The sequence below is a fragment of the Cupressus sempervirens genome, chromosome 9 (assembly GCF_028749045.1).
Source record: "Cupressus sempervirens isolate cs-2001-9-10 chromosome 9, ASM2874904v1, whole genome shotgun sequence".
Taxonomy (NCBI): Eukaryota; Viridiplantae; Streptophyta; class Pinopsida; order Cupressales; family Cupressaceae; genus Cupressus; species Cupressus sempervirens.
Window position 1 is genome coordinate 697,981,079 of NC_143126.1, and position 22,824 is coordinate 698,003,902.

Sequence of the window (22,824 nt, forward strand, 5' to 3'; positions counted from 1 at the left end):
ATGGAGAATGGAGAATGTGTATTGATTCCAAAGCTATTAACAAGATCATAGTGAAATATAGGTTTCCTATGCCAAGGATGGATGGCATAATGGATTGTATAAGTGGAGCAAAGTATTTTACCAAGATTGATTTGAAGAGTGGCTATCATCAAATCAAAATTAGAGAAGGTGATGATGCTTTCAAGACAAAAGATGGTTTGTATGAATGGTTGGTTATGCCTTTTGGTTTGACTAATGCACCTAGTACTTTCATGAGGTTGATGAATGAAGTTTTGAAAAGATTCTTGGGTAAGTTTGTGATTGTTTATTTGGATGATATTCTGATATTCAGTAAGACTAAGGAAGAACATCTTGAGCATGTTAGACAAGTATTACAGAGATTGAAAGAGGAAAATTTGAGGCTTAATTTGAAGAAGTGTTCTTTTATGCAAGAGGAGATTGTCAATTTGGGATTTGTGATTTTAGCTAATAGTTTGAAAATGGATCCTGAGAAGGTAAAAGAAATTTTGGAATGGCCTACACTTGAGAATGTGTGTGAAGTAAGATCATTTCATGGTTTGGCTAATTTTTATAGGAATTTCATAAGGAATTTTTGTTCTATTTGTAATGCTATGACTGAGACAATGAGAGGAGATAAAAAGGAATTCAAGTGGACACACGAAGCAGATAAGAGTTTTTAGACTTTCAAAAAAAAAAGGTTGTTGAGTTATCTATATTGGCTTTTCTTGATTTCAATAAGGTATTTCAAGTTGAGTGTGATGCAAGTGGTAGTGCAATAGGAGTTGTATTAAGTCAAGAATGTAAACCTATTACTTTCTTTAGTGAAAAGTTGAATGATGCTAAAAGAAAGTATTCTATGTATGATCAATATTTTTATGCTATTGTTCAAGCATTGAAGAAGTGGAGACATTATTTGATTCCTAAGGAGTTTGTGTTGTATACTAATCATAAAGCTTTACAATACTTGGGAAGTCAACTTAAATTGAATTAGAGACATATGAAGTGGGTTGAGTACTTGCAAAGTTTTACATTTGTGATCAAGCCTAAGAGTGGAGTTACTAACAAAGTTATTAATTCATTGAGTAGAAGATGTTTCTTGTTGACTATAATGAAGGTTGAAGTTCTTAGTTTTGATGACATGAAAGAGTTGTATGATACTGACTCTGATTTTTCTAAGGCATGGAGAGAGTGCAGAGCACCAAATGTAACAGATCACATAAGTAAGTATGTTGAGTATTTTATTCAAGAAAATATGTTTTTCAAAGGTATTTAGTTGTGTATTCTTAGAAGTTCTATGGGGTTGAATTTGATTAAGGAAAAGCATAGTGGTGGATTGGTTGGACATTTTGGAATTGATAAGACATTGAGTTTGCTAAAGGATAAGTATTATTGGCCACAAATGTATAAGGATATTTAGAAACTTGTGAAGAGTTGTGAAGTTTTTGAAGTTGCAAAAGGAGTAAGTTAGAATACTAGTTTGTATACACCTATTGTTGTTCCTGACAAAACCTTTGATTGACATCAGTATGAATTTTGTTCTTGGATTGCCTAAGACAGTGAAGGGGTATGATTCTATATTTGTTGTTGTGGATATATTTTCTAAAATGTCTCATTTCATACCATGTAAGAAGACATTAGATGTTGAACATGTTGCTGAACTTTTCTTCAAAGAGATTATGAGATTGCATGGACTATCAAGAAGTATTATTTCTGGCAAAGATAATAAGTTTGTTGGTTATTTTTGGAAGACTTTGTGGAAGAAGATGGGTACTAAATTAAGGTTTGGTTATGATGGTCTAACTTTTCACAAGTATAAAAATTAGATGAATATGTATCCTATAGGTTAGGGTTTGGTTTGTGCAAGTTTCTTTTTTAAAAAAAGAAATATAGCTGAAACCATATTAAATTTTCTTATGCCCCAAGCAAAGTTGTTAAGTCATATATCTCTATTTTAAAAAAAAGGGTTTTAGTAGGTGAATCAAATTTGAAAATGGAATATTCTTTCAAGAAGACCTTTTAAAATTCTTTCTTTCAGTCTCCTCTTCCTGAAATTCTTCCTACCGTCAGATCTCTTTTAGATCTATGGTGGTCCTCATGTCACATAGTGAAGTTACAAGTATTTTTCCATATGCAACATTGCGACCATCGTGAAACATAAAGACAGTGATGGAAATAGAAAAATAGGCACCATTTTATGTTATTTTAAAGGTTCTCAATGGATAGACTAATGTCAGTATCAGAGAAAGAGACTGGTTGGAAAGTGATCTGTTTTATGTCACCAGTTTTGGCAAAGTCAGGGAGGTTGCTATGTCACTATCAAAAAATTCATGAATCCCACCAGTAGTGACATAGTGCCTTGCCTAAAAATAAAAAAGCATGGAATTAACAAGTGGATGGGCACCTCAAAGTTTTTTTTGTTTTTAATGTGGTTGTACACTTGTAATGCATTATCAGAAGCATTTATTGTAGTAATAATGGTGAAAGTGTGTGATATTTCTAGGGACCAAAACTTCTTAATGCCTTAAAGAGGGCGCTATGTCACAACCAGAAAATCAAGGAATCCTACTAGTAGCAACATAGTGCCTTACTAAAAGATATGGAACTTGGCAACAATTATATTGAATAGTGAAGGGTGGGTCCCAGAACTTCTCAGTTAGCACATAATAATTTTGACATGTTGGAAATGTTTAAGAACACGTGTTTTTCTTGTGATAGATTTTTAAAAGAATGCAATTATCACTATGTCGTGATCAAAAAGATAAGGATTTACACCAGTAGCGACATAGCGCCTTACTGAAAAAGATGATACATGATGAAGCCTATTTTTGTTGAATGTTGCAAGAGGATTAAAATATTAGATATGATTTTCCAGCATGTCAAAGCATTGTGGAGTCACATATGACATGGAAATGCATTCAGGAAAAAGGGGGAACCATCAGATCAAAATGCATCACCAGTAGGCGCTAAGTCATTATGAGAAATTTCTTGCTTGTAAATGATAGTGTCATAGCAACCAAAGGGAGAAATGGAGGGACCCACGACAATCACATTTAAACAGTGATCAAATGTACATCATCAAATTATAACTAATCAATAATAGTCATTATGTCACATATGGAAATTGCTCACTATTTATGTATGATGACATAGCGAGAAGGTGACACATGTTCGCAAGTGCCAATAGGTCCGGTCCTAATTGCTAATGATAAAAGAAAGGCTTACATGGAGAAATCTTATTGGATTAACTTCTAGCTTGGTGAGTGGAAAATGAGTTATTCCTATTTTTATTCTTGAATCATCAAATTTGTATTCTTGTTGTCCCTACACTTCATTTATGAAGGTAGTAAATTCCTCATGCGAGCCATGAATGAGGTATATTGTAGAGATTTCACTAATTCTTCTCTACGCAAACAAATCTTCAAACTTTTAGAGAGCTCGGGGCCATTAAGAAATTGTGCTTGGTGATTCAAACATGAAGAAGTTCCCAGTAATCATGATGTGTTGTAGAAATACAATTACAAAATAGTGGAGAAGCAAGTAAGTTTCCTAGTCCACTATATATTAAGCTTTCTAGTATTCTACAATTTTAGTCATCATGCCTCCAAAGAAACTTTTCTTGAGTCAGGTAAATTATTTATCTAGAAACGTACATGATGATTTTTTGAGTTATTGTTTGAGTCCATAAATGAATCTGCTCAAGTGAAAAAATTATCCTCTTTAAACCCTAGACTTAAGATTGCCGATGGATTGTATGATAAGGGAAATTGGGTTAGAGATGCTAAGACCTCCAAAACTGGGCTTTTTCCTTTTCAAAAAATGGTTCTTGAAAAGGAAGTTATTTGCTCCTCATGGAAATATTTGGAACTTTATTTGGGGAAATTAGTGGTCCCTAGTGTTTTTATGGATTATGACCTATTAGTGGCCATTGCCAAAAATTGTGACCTAGCAGTCAGAGTATAGAGGAGGTTAGATGGTGAGTGTCTAATCACAATAAGCTTTGAGGAAATTTGAGAAGTTTTTGGTCTTGAGCCATATTTAGATTATCATATACCTATTGACCTACAAGAATTGGAGAAAGAATATCAATCAAAAAAGGATAAGATCAGGCAGGGTGCATTGAGGACACACATAGGCACAATTGGGAACCTACTAGTAATCACAACATCTACCAGGGAACCATTTAAAAAGAAATTTTTCACTTCCTAGGCTCTATAGATATATATGACTCTGTGTAGGGTTTTTAGTGAGGATGAATAGAATGTCATGCTTATAAGCTTAACATATATGATGGCTCAAATTTCTTCTTTTGGTGTTGATATTATTTTTTATTTCACCTCCTATTTAGCAGAAGAATTTCATGCAGACTATGTTGGAATTTCCAAGGGAAAGATAGAAAAAACTTTTGGTCATTACTCATTGTTGATGCATATGTTCTTGTTTAAAGGTGTGACATATTTTGGAAAGGAAATGGTTTTGAACATAGAACAAGAGGGAGAGGCTCTACCAGTTCAATTATGGAGTACAGATATGACTTGAGATGTAGAGAATGCTAATTTTATCAGGTTTGATAGGTACTTTGCCTCGAGGTTAAGGTGTTTCTTGTTAAGTGACAATCCCAAAATTCCTAGGGTGCTAATAGATCTTATCAGGCTCGTGGATAATCCTACTGATCTAAAAGTATCACACAATTGGGGAGATATTATACCATACATTTTTTCAACTATTTTTAGAGTTTATGGTTTTCAAGGGACTCCTCATGTATTACCCTACCAGGTGCCTCTAAAGGTAGGGATAGTCAAGATATTGTGATAGCTAGGAGGATTGGAAGAAGCTTATTTGGAGAGAAGAGGTAGAGGCTCAATTTTTTGAACTTGTACCGTAGCCCACCAATTTGTAATTACAAAAGGTGGTTGGTTGTTTTTATACAAATTTCTGGACCAATATAAGATGGCTATGTCTCATGCCTATTTTTGTGACACTAATGGTTTTTATGATTTGATATTTAGAATCAGAGTTAAGTTTGGTTCCATAAAGCATGAGCCCTATTTCTCAGAGGATATAATTAGGAATGAGTTCTCTTTGTAGGAGCAAGAGACTAAAAAGGAGAAGTGTAGAATTTTTTCTAGAGTTTTGGAATTTATTTATTGTTTTGACAAAGATTACACACCTCTTGGTAATGCAATAACAGAGGCAGATAAAATAAATAATCTCATGCTTACCTTTCCTGAGATAATGGAAACAATGAAATAGAAGAAGTAATTTTTTATTTAGGCCTATCTAGATAGAGCCAAAGAGGTTATGAGAAGGCTAGCATTCACTCCTAATGTTGGAGTAGGACAATTGATTGTCCAAAAAAGGTTTAGTTATAATGTCATCCAAAATAAGAAGACCACTATGGATAAAGGTAAACAAATAATAGGATCCACTAGTGTTGTCTTAGAAGAAAGACCTGATGAGCCCTCTACTAAGAGGCAAAAAATAATGAAAGAATAAGGTCCTCACATTGAGGAATATTCACCTACCCAATCCCCTTTGTATATTGGAGAAGAGTAGCTCACTGGAGAGTAGGTAGAATAGTTGATGTCCCAAGGAGGAGTATTTATTACCTAGGTAGACCTAGAAGAGGGAAACCCTCAAGAGTCTCCAATGACAAGCCTTGATTTGATAGTAGCAGATTACAAAGGAAGAAAATTGGACCCTATATTAGAATAGGCTAGCCATGAATTTTTTTCTAATGATGATTTTATTAAGTCAAGGGCCTTCTATCAATTTTCTTGGAGAAAAAATATAGGGATTTTTGAAGAAAGGTGCAATAAATTGGTAGCAGAACATCCAGAGATACCAAAAGCCCAAAAGAAAATAAAAGAAGAAATGATACAAGAATTTCAAAACATAACCCCTGAAGAAGGGAGATAGAAGGTAAAATCATCTAGTATTCTACTATTACCCAATTGGGATGAAGCAGATGCTTTAGTTTTTAATTCTATTCTAAGAAAGTTAAACATAGAAGATCAGGGAAATAAAGAAATGAAAGGTGCCAAATTCAGTGAGGACCAAGCTACTTTAGTCATTTGGTCAGTAAGGAAAGGATCTAGGACTAGCTCCTCTTAGCCTGATAATACTAGATTGATAGGTAACTTAATTGTGAAAAGGATTGAAGATACTACCCATGTAGAAGCTGCATACCTAGGTAAGGAAGTATCTAGTTTGAGTTTGGCCACTGCAGAAAGAGAAGAAAAGGAAATGTTTGAATTGCAGAGTAAATATGAAAAAGTTCTAGAAGCCTACAATAAAGAAGTTCAAAAGAGAATTGAACTTGAGAATAAGGTGTTGGGATGGTCTACTAGACCAAGTATCAATTTCCCTCGCCCACCAATGGAACCTTTTAAATCCACTCCCCTTATTGAGCTTCCTGATGCACCACAGAGGCCACAATATTACATAGCTAAAGATTTTGAAGAGGAGAAGAGAAAATTGTGGGCCTTACATGTAGAGTTAGATGTGTAGTATGAGAACAAATTGAGAAAGGCTCTCATGTATCTAGTTGATAAAATAGAATGGCCATTGTTTTATGATCAATTAGAAAAAGTAACAAACATATGGGATAAAATAAAAGTAAGTGATGAGGCTTTGAAACCTATTGTCAATAAGAGGAATAAGAGGAGAAAATAAATCACATTCTTATGTTACTCTATCAGAAGGTCTTCACATCACCATATTGAAAAAACTTATGATATTGCTAATGATCTTCCATAATTTGATGATAAGAGAGTTGAGCTACAAAGAAGAATTGTCAACTACTTAGGTAAGTATAAAAGTAAGAAATTTGATTTATTCCCATGTGCTTTGGATAGGAAGAATAAATTAAAAAATAAAGATGAATGGGCCAAAGAATTAGATGACCTATTTTGTGTAAGAATGAATAAAGTCATCAATGAAATAGGACATGCATGGTGGGCAACCACAACAGAAGAAATGATGAAGGTCCAATTATTCTTTGATTCTTGAAAAAAGATTTTGTTAACATTGACAAAGTGGCTGAGTATGTGATTAAGAAGTAAAATGATATCCTATAGTTTAATTGGCCAGATGACACACTTTTTGACAAGTGGATGGCAGATATTTCTTTTGATGAGTAGTTGGAAGAGGTTGAGAGTGATGATGATAAGATGGATCAAAATTAAATATAGACCATTAATGCACCTTCGAAAGATTAGAGGAGAAAAGAAGACAAAGAAAAGAAACCATCTCATGTGGAAAATACTATGGGACAGATGGATGATGTGGCAGAAGTAAAACCAAGTATAACTTTCACCTTCACAGTACATGATGATACAAGCAGAAGTGCCAGAGTAAAGGTAAATTTGCAAGAATTAGAGCTTGACACATCATTGGTGAACCTAATAGCTACATATGCCGAGGATTCAGAATAACAAAAATCCAATCATGGAATTTGTAGCATTTGAAGATGTAACAGAAGTGGGACCTACCAAAAGAGTACTCTGATATAAGTTTCCTATTACATGCACTTTTGTCTTTTATGACAGAAAAATGTAAATATCTTTTGTTTGATTGATAGCTCTCAGGTCTCTATGCCTGAAGCTTGTTGCATCTCACATTATTTAAGTGAGATTACAAGGGTAGAGGAAGGCTCAATTTATTTATTATTTTAATCTATATTGAATATGGGTTATTCCTATTTATTGGTGCAAAACTTGTGATGTATTTTCTCTGCAAATTTTGTAGAATACATGGATGTTATAGGATTTTAATGTCTTTTCTTGAGTCATTCTTAGTTTTATTACAATTGTATACAATTTTCAAAGGAAATTAATACAAAGGTGAAGTGTCCCCATAACTATTCTTGCTAAATTTTGTCTCCATTGTTATTACCTAGACATTTTGATGTTGTATAAGCAAAGCTTGTCCAATTGAATGCAATTCACTTTAGGTTGTATGTCAATTCATTATTTCTATTGATTCAATGAATCAAGTAAATGCTCTAGTGAATTTGATATGGTTTCTATGGTAATAGGAAGGATGTCTGTAAGAATGAATTTCAGTAAGAATTGCTGATAGTATTGGTTGTAACACAATCAATTAGATCTATAAATTGAAGTAGACTCTAAATCCCACTGGATGAGGCACTGATCCAATTAATCTAGTCTGTAGATAGAGAGATCATAAATAAGCACCAATTCTAAGGTCAAATCAACTTTATTTTACTATTTGAAGAATATCAAAGCTGGTCAGCACTTATTTGCATCTAATTTCTAAGTCTTAATTAGCTACTATTGCCCAGGAATATTTGTAAAATTGAGAAGAATTTTGACCAAATCTGCTATAAGGGATGTGTATCATTGTGAACTATCATGGAATGAGTAAAGGATGTGTGTAGTATCAAATTGAAAATCTTCCATCCCTCAGGTATACCCACCTTGGTTTTGTAGAGCCTAAAGAGTAGAAAATTTGTCTTGATTTTGTTGAAGTTGGGTCTAGATATGAAGCATATATAATTGTTTATAGGAAGTAGTTGATGCTTAGATTATTGTTATCTTTTTCATCTTGGTATTAAGTATTTTATTGCTTGATAGTTGAAAAACACCAACAAAATGGCAACTCTATTGAGGAGTTGTTCAATGCATGTGTGTGAAGTACTGTAGTTTCTTTGGTTTTGTTGTGTACATGTTTGTTAGATCTTTTTAGTATTGCTTGTGGTTATGGTGGACCTATTTTAGTGACAAACCTTGAGAATTTAAAAAGAGAAGGAAACCCGAATGCTACTGATGTACATTGAAATATACAGCCTTTTTCAAGTGTCTTATTTGTCAAGCAAGAGTTGCAGTCTTATGATCTTAGTGATTGGTTCCTTTGTGTGTCAGATATTTTTATATTATTTTGTGTCCTTCTGTTAGAGTTAGAAGCTATTTTATTGTTATATTTTCCCTAGAATAGGGTGGCAACTCAGTTAAGGTTTTGAAGCTAGTGCTTATTTGATAAATAGTAGACATGGCTGACAAGAGGAAGAACACAAGAGCCTATGCAAGAGCCAATCTTGATATACCATTATATATTGACCTACCCCAAGGAGATAGGAAGAACTAGAACAAAAAGAAGGCAAATTTGAATCCCACCTAGAAACCCAGAAGTAATGCATCAATATACCCCTAATACCAACCAGTGGTAGGAAGGGAATCATCTTCATTAAGTTCTAAGTCAGAAACTACGAGACTCCTGGGGGGAATATTTAGTACACCATTGCAAGAAGATCAAGTTTATCATGATAAGAATGTTTCCTTAGTGGGAGATACATTCCATAGATCAAATATGAACCATAGGCTTGGATATGGGAATGTCATGAAAGATCCTAGAATAGTTCCATTTATGGAGACTAATCTTATAGATCTTGATGATCCTGTCAATTCAGAGGCAACTTCTACTGATCCTAAGGAAGTAAGTTTAGAAATAGAAGTACTAAATAAATGAGTTGTAGAAGAGGATGCCAAACATGTTTGGACAAACAAAGAGAGCAAGCCACCTTGAATACTGTTATTGAAAGAGATAACTTGCTTAGAAGGATGGCTACTTTAAAGGAACAAAATAAGAAGCTAGTGTTGGAAATGATTGAAAGGATCATGAATGAAGAATAATAGAATGGGTAAAGAATATTTTCAATCATTATTTTTTCATTGATGTCAAACTTGCTACTTCCAAGAATGGCAATTGCTTAAGTGATCCAAATACTATCAATTGGTTGATTGACAAGGAGGAGGCAATCAATAAGATGTAACTAGAGAACCTAGAGAAAGGTTGAAGTTATGATGTTGTAATGAAGTATAAGGATAAGCTAAGCCATTGATGAAATAGTGTATTGATGACATACTCTAAGAGGATGGACACACTGAGACACATCAAAGATGTAAGATATAACCAAGTCATTTGTAAAGCCTAACTAAGTTCATTGGAGAGAGCTGAGCAAGTTGAACTTCAATGTGAGCCAAGTGATTATTCAGGTGTTGAGTAACAAAAAATCTTTAAGATGTCGAGTATCAAAAAAAGGTAATGGATGCCAATCAATTTTTTTCAGGTGTCGAGCATCAGTAAATATAGTAGGAGCCAAGTAACATAAAAGGTGCCAAGCATCAGTAAACCAATGATGCCAAGTTGCAGTATTATTTGTCAAGTCAAAGATTCGCCAGATTAGTAACGATAAGTTTGTTAAATTGAAATTTGTGAATTAGTTGGATGATAAGGATGATGAGTAGATGTCACAGAATTTCATGTGAACCATGCAAACTAATTCAAGGCGAATGCTAATGGATTTATCATGAAGTTTCTAAAAGAAGCAATTTGGAGGGAAAATAATATCATTTTCTCAGATCAAATTAAGATTTGAGTAAGAAATGAAGAAAAAAATTCTTTATAAGGAGTTATAGGATAGAGATCAGGATGGTGCATGAGGGATTTGGTCATAAGTGTGGTCATGCGAAGAAACTAAGAGAAGGCTAGTGTGAAGTGTCAAGAAGAGGACACAGTGAGGAGTAAGAACAGAGCATCAAGACTCTGAGTTGATCAAGTGATCATAAGAGTGCATTGGCATTACAAGTGGAAGAAATTAAGGAGACAAGTCTTGAAGGGTGAACAAGCTATTAGCACTACAAGGAAGAAAATCCAAGCGAAGAAAAGAACTGAAGAGTGATCTGAAATCTGCAAGGATAGGGTTGCAATCTTTATCAAGTCAAAACCCTTTTAATACTTTCTTACCATTGTCTTAGATATTGAAATCCTACTTTTCTAGGTTAGCTTAACAGCTAGTTGGATAAGCCTCAGGAGAAGGATAGAAGATTCCCAAGAGACGGATAAAGAGATCCTTAGGAGAAGGATAAAGAGATCCTTAGGAGAAGGATAGGAGATCCTTAGAGAGGGATAAAAGATTCTTTTGAGAAGGAAACTGTAAATCCCATGGACTTGGGTGAGCCTAACAGCTCTATGTAAATCCTTTAATAGGGTGGCATTATAAGTTGAATGTTCTTAAGTCCTCTAACAGGGCACACTCCTAACGGGGTGTAGAAATCCTTTAACAGGGTCACATCTTACAGTGTGCAAACCCTTTAACAAGGTAGGCCTTTAATAGGGTAGACCATTAGAAGTGGTTGAAATTAATTGCCCAGTTATTTTGTGGGTGTCATCCCCACCCTAGTTTTACCTTCTTATTCTTGAAGGGTTTCTGGGTCACCAAAATCCTTTGTGTTATGGTGTGATGCATGTTTACTTTTCATGATTGTTTAATGTTTAATTGCATGCATGATAAGAAAGTAAAAAGGATAGTACTTTTGATTCACTCTTATTTTATTAGAAAGTTTTGATCGGACATTATTGGACCTTGAATAACTGATTCACCCCCCCCTCTCAATTATTCTTAAGAATTCTAATAGCTAGAAGAAAGGACTTTAGTCCTTCATGTTGATGTATTTGGGGATATGAATAGTTTGAGATCTAAGGTTCTAGAACAAGAAAATCTCATAATCAAGAGGCAAGAACTTGTCATTTCTCAAGTCCAAGCCTATAAGCCTGCCCAAGTAGACCCTATAGAACCTACTGTGAAAACTGTCGATAAAGGAAAAGGCAAAGCTATTGGAATCCAAATAAATGAACCCCAAGCTTTACCAAGAAAATCCATAAAACCTCCCATGTCTAAATTGGGTCTTGATTTGGAAAAGGCCAGAAAGGAGAAGGAAGATCTTGCTAAAGAGCTAGAAAAAGTTGAGAATGAAGCCCAGGCAACCAAAACCAAGAGAAAAATTTAGTTCATTAAGTCTACCTCTACCTTAGCTTCATGGAAAAATTTATCCACCCAAGTTACAACCTCTACACCTACTTGTGGACTAGTAATTTCAAATCAAGTTGCATCTCAGACTGCCCCTGCTTCATCATCTACCATTAACACTCAGATCCATGTTGTTCAAGCTCAGCAGTCTTTGAATGTTCTTCATAATCAAGCTAATATAGAAAGCACATCTAATGTGGGTGGTTTTTAGAAGAAACCCATATACCTAGAAAAATATAGACAAATACCATTCATGGGTATCCTTGGTTTTCCACACCCTATATCTTTTGATCTAAGAGATAAAGTTGTCAAGTTTTCTAGAAATATTGTTGTTACTAGTGAAGAGCACTTAAGAATTTTCATAGACATGTTAAATGACTTTGAAGTTGAACATGAGGATGTGGTAATAAAGTTGTTTGTTCACTCATTGACTGAGGATGCAAGGGATTGGTTTAGGAGATTGCTAGATGATAGCATTAGTTCATGGAGTGATTTAGAAAAATTGTTTTAAGAACAATATAGAGATAATACTAATGTTGGATTTATGTTGAATGATTTCAATAACATTAAGAAAAACCTCGATTTATCTACATTTGATTTCAATGTGAGGTTTCAAAAGGGGATGTACAAATTGTTCCAAGTTATGAGGTTAAATGAGGATGTTTTTCTTACAACCTATTTTAATGTTTTTGATAGCAAGATGGTTTACCAGTTCAGGGATAAAGATCCTAAAAATTTGAGGGATGCTTATAAGATTGCAGTGAATATTGAAAATAATAGAAGAGCATCTGGTAAGCTTGGTAGGAGAGATGATCCAAAGTTGTTCAATCCCAAGAACAACAACAAAAAGGAAGTGGATAAAACTCATGTAGGTAAGAAACCTGAAGAACCCACAATAGGTCAAGTGTTGGACTTGTTGAAAAAGATGAAGCCAACTACTTTAAATACACATAAGCCTAATGTTGTTGAGAAGGCTCCAATGAACAACCAAAATTTCAACAGACAACCCAAAATGCAGAACTATCCTTACACCACTAATGGAAGGATGGTAAACCAATTCCTAATCAAACCCAAAATATGAAAGATAAGGGTACCAGATCCTTTGCAAAGAAGTTTTGTAAATATGAATGATGATGTTCCATGGTGCATCATATGTCAATCACCTCATTATTTAGATTATTGTGTTATTTTTCAATCATTTGCTTAAGATCAAAATGCACAAAATGAGGAAGAAGAAGACGAAAAGAGCCATGATGATGTAAACTGTAATATAGTGAGCATGTGTGATGATTGTGTGGATTCTGATTTAGAAAAAATTGAAAGTGATCTTACAAATAAGAGAGTTTCCTATCAGTTACATCGCCAACAAGTGTTCTTAGATGATGAAGGCTATGATTAAGATCAGGTATGTGTTAGATCTTCTAAAGTTGACTGTGTAAACTTGAGAATTCCCTCTAAAGAGGAGATTGATAGGATCACTACAGAGATGATTTCCCAAGTGCATAGCAATTACAATTTGAGAAATTGAATAGTTAATAATGATGCTAGGAAACCTTCTGGTATGTTCATAAAGGATATTACACACAAGATGAAAGATGAAAATAAGAAGGTTAATGTAGTGACAATTAAAGTTAAAGAAAACAAAACCAAGAAGTGGGAACCCAAGAAGAAGGTTCAATTCCAAACAAATGAGAGAGTAAAGGCAATTGTGCAAGAGAAGAAATTAGAGTCTGATAATATTAAGAAAATGATAGTGCCTGTTGTTCAAAAGGTTTCCACTCTAGGTATTCTTATAAAACCTACTATATCTAAACCTATTGAATGATATCTATGTTGTCACAAATAACTATTAAGGTGCCTTTGTCTGAACTGTTTAGAATTGAAGAGCATAAGAGTAAAGCCCTGTCATGGTTGGGTGGGATAGGAAATAATAGCTCAATGTTGTAGAAAAAAGTGTCATTCAACCAACCCCAATGGTGGTAGAAGATAGTGGTATTATTTCCCAAATTCCTTAAATGTTTTTGGATGATTCATCAATAGCATATATAGAGGATATTGACCCATTCTTTCTTAGCCTAATTATAAAAGAAAAAACCTTTTAAAATGCATGATAGACTCAAGAGCCTCTAACACCATCATGCCCTTCAAAGTAATAGAAACCCAAGGGTTGAAAGTACATACTAAACAAGGTAGATGTAGAGGTATGGATCCTAGAGAAGTTCCAATTATAGGTACTATGAATGCATTACCATTTAAGTTGGCTACATAACCTTAGGTAGAACTAACAATGTCAGTCCTAGTAGTTGATATTCCTCCACATTATGGGATGTTGATCTTTAGAAAATGGAGTGATTCTATGGGAGGTAGCCTACAATGTGACTTGAACTATGCAACATTTCACATAGGAGATAAGGTTGTTAAAGTAGATAGAAAACCAAGGGTTAGTCACATTTTGGGGTGACAAATTGACAAAGATTCTACTTGTTTCTTAGACACTAGTGTGAATGCTTTTAGGCCAGAGTTGATTATTCAAGAAGTTGAGAAATTTCCTATTGTGATTGAGCATGAAGTTGAATGTTGTATGGATTCACCAACATTGTGGAACATGTACTTTGATAGGGCTAGCTCTAAAGAAGGTGCAAGGGCGGGAGTAGTATTTTTATTTCTAAAGAAGAATATTTTTAGGTATTCCTTCACCTTAAAATTCTCATGCACCAATAATATAGTATAATATGAGGCTCTTTTATTGGGACTAAAAGTTGCTACCCACCATGGAATTAAAAATTTGCATGTCATAGGTGATTCTAAATTGATTATCTCATAGATAAGGGAAACATATGCCTCTAAAAATAAAATATTGAAACAATTTAGAAATGTTGTCAGGGATTAGATTAATTCTTTGATGCATTTGGTATCTCATGGAGAGATAGGATTTAGAATAAGATGGTTGACCTATTAGCAAATGTAACTATCAATCCTAAAGATGTATCATTTGTAAGAATTTCACAAATTGAGGTTTAGAATAGGCCATGAATACCTAACAATATTGAACATTAGCAAGTCTTTGAAGATGACAAAGACATTGTGAATTTCTTATTGAATGAAGATTAGTACCATGGTCAGGAATTGGAATGTAGTAATTTGGTTGAAATCATAGATGGTAAGGAAAAAAAAATTGGTCAAGAGGTCATACAATTAAAGACTAATAAAGTACCTAAGGGTCTAGTTGTTTTAGAGAACATGTTTGTCAACCAAGATACGGTAAGGCTTGGGGCTAAATATTACAAACCTCAAGAGCTAGAAGAAATAAACCTTAGAACTAATGAGTCACCCAAGAAAGTTTATATTGGTTAGAACTTGTCAACTAAAATTAGAAAGCCTTTGATTGACCTACTAAGAAAATATAGACATGCTTTTACATGGTCATATGAGGATCTCAAGGCTTATAGAGAAGACCTTTTCCAACATGTTGTACCACTAAAAGAAAATGTAAAACCTTTTAGGTAGAAGTAGAGGCCACTACATCCTACCTTAGCACCTAAAATGCAAGAAGAGCTAATGAAGCTAAGGGATGGAGGGATAATTAAACCTATTAGGCATTCCACTAGGGTCTCAAATCTGGTACCTATTAGGAAAAAGAATGGAGACATCAAACTATGTGTAGATTTAAAAAATCTAAACATTGCTTCTCTAAAAGATAATTATGGGTTGCCAAACATGGAGGCTATATTACAGCAAGTAACTAGCTCTGAGTTGATGTTCATGATGGATGAGTTCTCAAGGTATAACCAGGTCTTGGTGAAAGAAGAAGAACAGTTTAAAATAGCTTTTACTACTCCATGGGGAACTTGTGTATATGTGAGAATGCCATTTGGGTTGATCAATGCTAGTGCCACTTTTTAAAGGACTATGGATGTAGCCTTCCATGATTACATCAATAAGCTTATGGTAGTAGACCAAGATGATCTTATAGCTTATTCCAAGAAGGTTGAAGACCATTGTAGACACTTGGAGAAGATTTTTATCAAAGCATTGGAATATGGAGTATCTTTAAACCCAAAGAATTTAAATGTAGATTTGGGGTGAAAGAAGGTAGATTACTAGGACACATAGTGTCAAAAGATGGTGTAAAGATAGATCCTAAGAGAGTGGTAGCCATTGATAAGGTGCCTAAGCCAAAAAATGTTTAGGGAATACAATCTTTCTTTGGGAAAGTTAACTTCCTAAGGAGGTTTGTTACTAACTTTTCTGAAATTAGTAGACCTATTTCTAAAATGCTTAAGAAAGGAGCTACTATAAATTGAGATGGTGAACCTTCACAAGCCTTTTAGGATATTAAAACTATCATAAAGAATGCTCTAGTCCTTAGGACCCCAGATTATACAAATCCCATGCACATATTTTCTTTTGCATCCTTCCATAATGTAGCCACAATTTTATTACAAAAAAATGAAGAAGGATATCAGTAGCCAATTGCATTCTTTAGCAAATCTCTATAGCCTACTAAATTGAAATATGAGATCAATGAGAAATAGGCTTATGCATTAGTGAAAGCTATTAAGGCTTTTAGATGCTACTTGGTAGGTGCTATTGTCATTGCATTTGTACCAAGTGTTGTTGTAAAGGACATATTCTCTCAACAAGAAGTATCAAGTAGAAGATGTAGGTGGATCAATAAGATCCAAGAATTTAACATTGAAATACAGATAAAAAAATTGGCAAGAGGTCAAGGGCTAGCTAAGCTTATGGCTCAATCTAATTTAGATGATAATCAGATAATACAGTAGCAAATGACCTAAGACCTGATTTATGTGATATGGATCATTTTGAGTGGTATGCTAGTGTTATCCATTATCTACAAAACATGGAAGCTCCTTCCCATTCAACTAAAAATGAGAAAAGAAGTACTGAGTTACAAGCCATCAGATATATTATTGTTAAGAATAATCTATGGTGGAGAAATTTTGAAAGAGCATTACTAAAGTGTTTTGATCAAGAGAAATCAATAGAGGTATTAAATGAAATGCATACTGGAGTTTGTGGAGGACATTATATCGCCAAGACCACTCCACACAAGGTAATGAGAGCTAGATTCTGGTGGCCCTCCCTTTTCAAGGATGCCCAAATATTGGTTAGAAAGTGTGATGCATGTCAAAGGTTTGTAGGTAAATTAAAAAAATTAGGTAATACTCCATTAAAGCTAGTTGAAGTTCAAGCACCATTTCAGCAATGGGGAATGGATTTCATAGATCTTGGTTGCTACTGATTATTTCACAAAGTGGGTAGAGGTGAATCCAACAAGAAATGCAACTAGTAAAGTTGTAAACAATTTTCTTCTAAATAACATCATTTCAAGATTTGGTTGCCCACAAAAAATAGTGATAGACAATTCAATGTGTTTCAGATCTAATGAGTTTATAAAATTTTGTGATAAATATGGAATAACAAGATCAGCATCTTCCCCTTATCATCCACAAGAAAATGGACAAGCTAAATCTACAAATAAAATTGTGTTAAAAATTATTAAAAGAACCTTGGATGATAACAAGAAGGCCTAGGATTCCAAGTTGCAGTTAGCAATATGGGTTGATAGGGTGACTATGAAAAAGGCTATAGGAGTAGCACCCTTTGATATTGTGTATGGAATCCAGGAAACAATGCCTCAAAATAACCTAGTGGGACTCTATAATTACATCCAAATGTATGATGAAGACATTACCGATGTCATGCAAGAAAGGTTGGATGAGTTGGTTGGATTAATTCAAACCAAGAAGGAAGCATTGCTCAAAAATTAGAAGTTACAATTACAAGTTAAGACACTTTATGATAGAAGAATAGTGAGTAAGAAATTTGAACTTGAAGATCTAGTCCTCATGTGGAATGCTAGGATTGAGGATAAGGGAAAACATGGAAAATTTGATCCTATATGGTTGGGCCCTTATCTAATTGAAGCTCCATGGGGAGAGAATTCTTATTTGCTGAAAGATTTATAAGGTAGCAGTCTTGAGCTACCAGTTCATGGATAGTTCTTGAAGAAGTATTTTTGCTAAAATACTTGTTTTATCCATGAATAGTAATTTTAGGGTTTTTATACATTTGTATATCCTTTAAGTCTATGTGTAATCTTTGTATATTCCTTTCTTGGTGTGGTTGCTCTCTCAAGAGTTGTCAAGGTTAGAAAGATAGTCAAGTTTGTGATTTTCTCTACCAAAGATTCTAGATTCTTGCATAGACACAGGTAGTCTATCATCGCCAAATAGATCCACTGATGGTCTGACTTTTCACAAGTATAAAAATTAGATGAATATGTATCCTATAGGTTAGGTTTTGTTTTGTGCAAGTTTCTTTAAAAAAAAGGAGAAATCTAGGTGAAACCCTATTAAATTTTCTTATGCCCCAATCAAATTTGTTAAGTCATATATCTCTATTTAAAAAAAGGGGGCTTTCAGTGAATAAAATTTGAAAATGGAATATTCTTTCGGGAAGACCTTTTTAAATTCTTTCTTTTAGTCTTCTCTTCCTAAAATTCTTCCTACTATCGGATCTATTTCAAATCTATGGTGGTTGTCATGTTACATAGTGAAGTTGTGAGTATTTTTTCATATGCGACATGCTAACCATCGCAAAACATAAAGATGCTAACAAAAATAGAAAAAGAGGCACTATTTTTTATGTTATTTTAAAGCTTCTTGATGGAAAGATTGATGTCAAAAATGTCAGTATCAGAGAATGAGACTAGTTGGAAAGCAATTTGTTTTCTATCACCAATTTTGGCAAAGTCAGGGAGGTTGCTATGTCAAGACTAGAAAATGCATGAATCCTACTGGTAGTGACATAGCGCCTTGCCTAAAAATCAAAAAGTGTGGAATTAACAAGTAGATGGGTGCCACAAATTTTTTCTATTTTTAATGTGGTTGTACACTTGTAATGTATAGTTAGAAGCATTGATTGCAGTAATAATGATGGAAGTGTGTCATATTTCTAGGCACTAAAACTTCTTAACACCTTAAGGAGGTTTCTATATCATGATGAAAAAATAAAGGAATCCTACTAGTAGTGAGATAGCGCCTTACTAGAAGATATGGAACTCGGCAACAATTATATTGAATGGTGAACGGTAGGTCCCAGAAGTTCTTAGTTAGCACATAGTAATTCTAACATGTTGGCAATGTTTAAGAACATGTGTGTTTTTCTTGTGATAGATTTTTAAAAGAATGTAGTGGTCACTATGTCACGATCGAAAATATAAGGATTTACACTGGTAGCAACATAGCGCCTTACCGAAAAAGATGATACACGATGAAGCCTATTTTCATTGAATGTTGCAAGAGGATTAAAATATTATGTATGATTTTCTAGCATGTCAAAGCATTATGGAGTCACATATGATGTGGAAATGCATTCAAGAAAAGGGGGAACCGTTAGATCGAAATGCATCTATTGTAAGCACTAAGTCGTTATGAGGAATTTCTTGCTTGTAAATGATAGTGACATAGTAACCAAATGGAGAAATGGAGGGACCCACCATAGTCATATTTAAATAGTGATCAAATACACATTGTTGAATTATAACTAATTGATGGTAGTCATTATGTTTCATATAGAAATTGCTCACTATTTATGTATGGTGACATAGCGAGAAGGTGACATGTGTCCACAGGTGCAAGTAGGTCTAGTCCTATTTGCCAGGGGTAAAAGAAAGGCTTACATAGAGAAAGCTTATTGGATTGACTTCTAGCTTGGCAAGTGGAAAATGAGTTATTCCTATTTTTATTCCTAAATCATCAAATTTTTGGAGATCGACGGTGAATTTTCAAAATCAGAACGTGGTACCACCTTGCTGTCCTTACAGTTCATTTATGAAGGTAGTAAAATTCCTCATGTGAGCCATGAACAAGCTATATTGTAGAGATTTTGCTAATTCTTCTCTACACAAACAAATCTTCAAACTTCAAGAGAGCTTGGGACCATTAAGAAATTGTGCTTGGTGATTCAAACATGAAGAAGTTCCCAGTAATCAAAGTGTGTTGCAGAAATACAGTCACAAAATAAGGTAGAAGAAAGTAAGTTTCCAAGTCCACTATATATTAAGCTTTCTAGTATTCTACAATTTTAGTCATCATACCTCCAAAGAAATTTTTCTTGGGTTAGGTAAATTATTTATCCAGAAATGTACATGATGATCTCCTTGAGTTATTTTCTAAGTCCACAAATGAATCCACTCAAGTAAAAAAATTAACCTCTCTAAACCCTAGACTTAAGATTGTCGATATATTCTATGATAAGGGAAATTGGGTTAGAGATGCTAAGACCTCCAAAACAAGCTTTTTTGTTTCAAAAATGGTTCTTAGAAAGGAAGTTATTTGCTCCTCATGGAAATATATGGAAATTTGATTTGGGGAAATTAGTGGTCCCCATTGCTTTTATGGATTATGACCTATTAGAGGCTATTGCCAAAAATTATGACCCAGCAATCAGAGTAGTGAGGAGGTTAGATGGTGAGTGTCTAATCACAATAAGCCCTAAGAAAATTTGAGAAGTTTTTTGTCTTAAGTCATATTCAAATTATCATATACCTATTGACCTGCAAGAATTGGAGAAAGAATATCAATCAAAAAAGGATAAGATTAGGTAGAGTGCATTGAGGACACACATGGGCACAATTGGGAACTTGCCAGTAATCACAGCATCTACTAGGGAACTTTTTAAAAAGGAATTTTTCACTTCCCGACCTCTAGAGATATATATGACTCTGTGTAGGGTTTTTGTTGAGGATGAATAGAATGTCATGCCTATGAGCTTAATGTATATGATGGCTCAAATTTCTTCTTTTGGTTTTGATATTATTTTTTTATTTTGCCTCTTATTTAGCAAAAGAAAATCATGCAGGCTTGGTTGGAATTGCCAAGGGCAAGATAGAAAAAACTTTTGGTCATTACTCATTGTTGATGCATATGTTCTTGTTTAATGATGTGACATATTTTGGAAAGGAAATGGTTTTGAACAAAGAATAGGAGGCAAAGGCTCTGCCAATTAAATTATGGAGTGCATATATGACTTGGGATGCAGAGAATGCTATTTTTGTCAAGTTTGATAGGTACTTTGCCTCCAAGTTAAGGTGTTTCTTGTTAAGTGACAATCCAAAAATTCCTAAGGCACTAATAGATCTTATCAAGCTCATGGATAATCCTACTAATTTGAAAGTATCACACAATTGGGGAGATATTATACCATACTTTGTTTCAACTATTTTTAGAGTTTACGGTTTTTGAGGGACTCCTCATGTATTACCCTACTAGGTGCCTCTAAAGGTAGGGATAGCTGAGATATTGTGGTAGCTAGGAAGATTGGAAGAAGCTTATTTGGATAGAAGAGGTAGAGGCTCAATTTTCCCAACTTGTACTATAGCCCACCAATTTGTAATTAAAAAAGGTGGTTGGTTGTTTCTATACAAATTTCTAGACTAGTATAAGAGGGTTTTTATGATTTGGTTTTTAGAACCAAGGTTATGTTTGGTTCTATAAAGCATGAGCCATATTTCCCAGAGGATATAATTAGGAATGAGTTTTCTTTGCAAGAGCAAGAGACTAAAAAGGAGAAGTGGAGAGTTTTTTCCAGAGTTTTGGAATTTATTCATTGTTTTGACAAAGATTACTTGCCTCTTTGTAATGCAATAATAGAGGTATAGATAAAATAAATAGGCTCATGCTTACCTCTCCTGAGATAGTGGAAACAATGAATAAGTTAGTGGCAGATATTGCTTCTGATGAGTAGTTGGAAGAGGTTGAGAGTGATGATGATAAGATGGATCAAAATGAAATATAGATCATTGATGCACCTTCGGAAGATTAGAGGAGAAAAAAAGACAAAGAAGAGAAACCATCTTATGTGGAAAATGCTATGGGATAGATGGATGATGTGGTAGAAGTAAAACTAGGTATAATTGTCACCTTGGCAGTACATGATGATTCAAGTAGAAGTGCTAGAGTACAGGTAAATTTGCAAGAATCAAAGCCTGACACATCATTGGCAAACCTGATAGCTACATGTGTCAAGGATTCAGAATAACAAAAAGCCAATCATGGAATTTGTAGCATTTGAATATGTAATAGAAGAGGGGCCTACCGAAAGAGTGCTCTGATATAAGTTTTCTATTACATGCACTTTTGTCTTTTATGACAACTAAATTTGAATATATTTTGTTTGATTGACAACTATCAGTTCTCTATGCATGAATCTTGTTACATCTCACATTATTTAAGTGAGATTCCAAGGCTAGAGAAAGGCCCGATTTATTGATAATTTTAGTCTATACTGAATATGGATCGGTCCTATTTATTGGTGCAAAACTTGTGATGTATTTTCTCTGCAAATTTCTAAGAATACATGGGTGTCATAGGATTTCAATGTCTTTAATTGAGTCATTCTAAGTTTTATTACAATTGTATACAATTTTCAAAGGAAATTAATATAAAGATGAAATGTCCACATATCTATTCTTGCTGAATTTTGTCTCCATTGTTATTACCTGGTCATTTTGATGTTGTATAAGCAAAGCTTATCCAATTGAATGCAATTCACTTTAGGTTGTATGTCAATTCATTATATCTATTGATTCATGAATTAAGTAAATGCTCTAGTGAATTTGATAAGGTTTCTATGGTAATAGGAAGGATTTCTATAAGAATGAATTTCAGTAAGAATTGTTGATAGTATTGGTTGTAACGCAATCAATTAGATATGTAAATTGAAGTTGACTCTAAATCCCAATGGATGAGGCACTGATCCAGTTAATCCCAACTACAAATAGAGAGATCATAAATAAGCACCAAGTCTAAAGTCTAAATCAACTTTATTTTACTGTTTGAAGAATATCAAAGCTATTCAACACTTATTTGCATCTATTTTTTGAGTCTTTATTAGCTACTACTACCCAGGAATATTTGTAAAATTGAGAAGAATTGTGACCAAATCTGCTATAAGGGATGTGTATCATT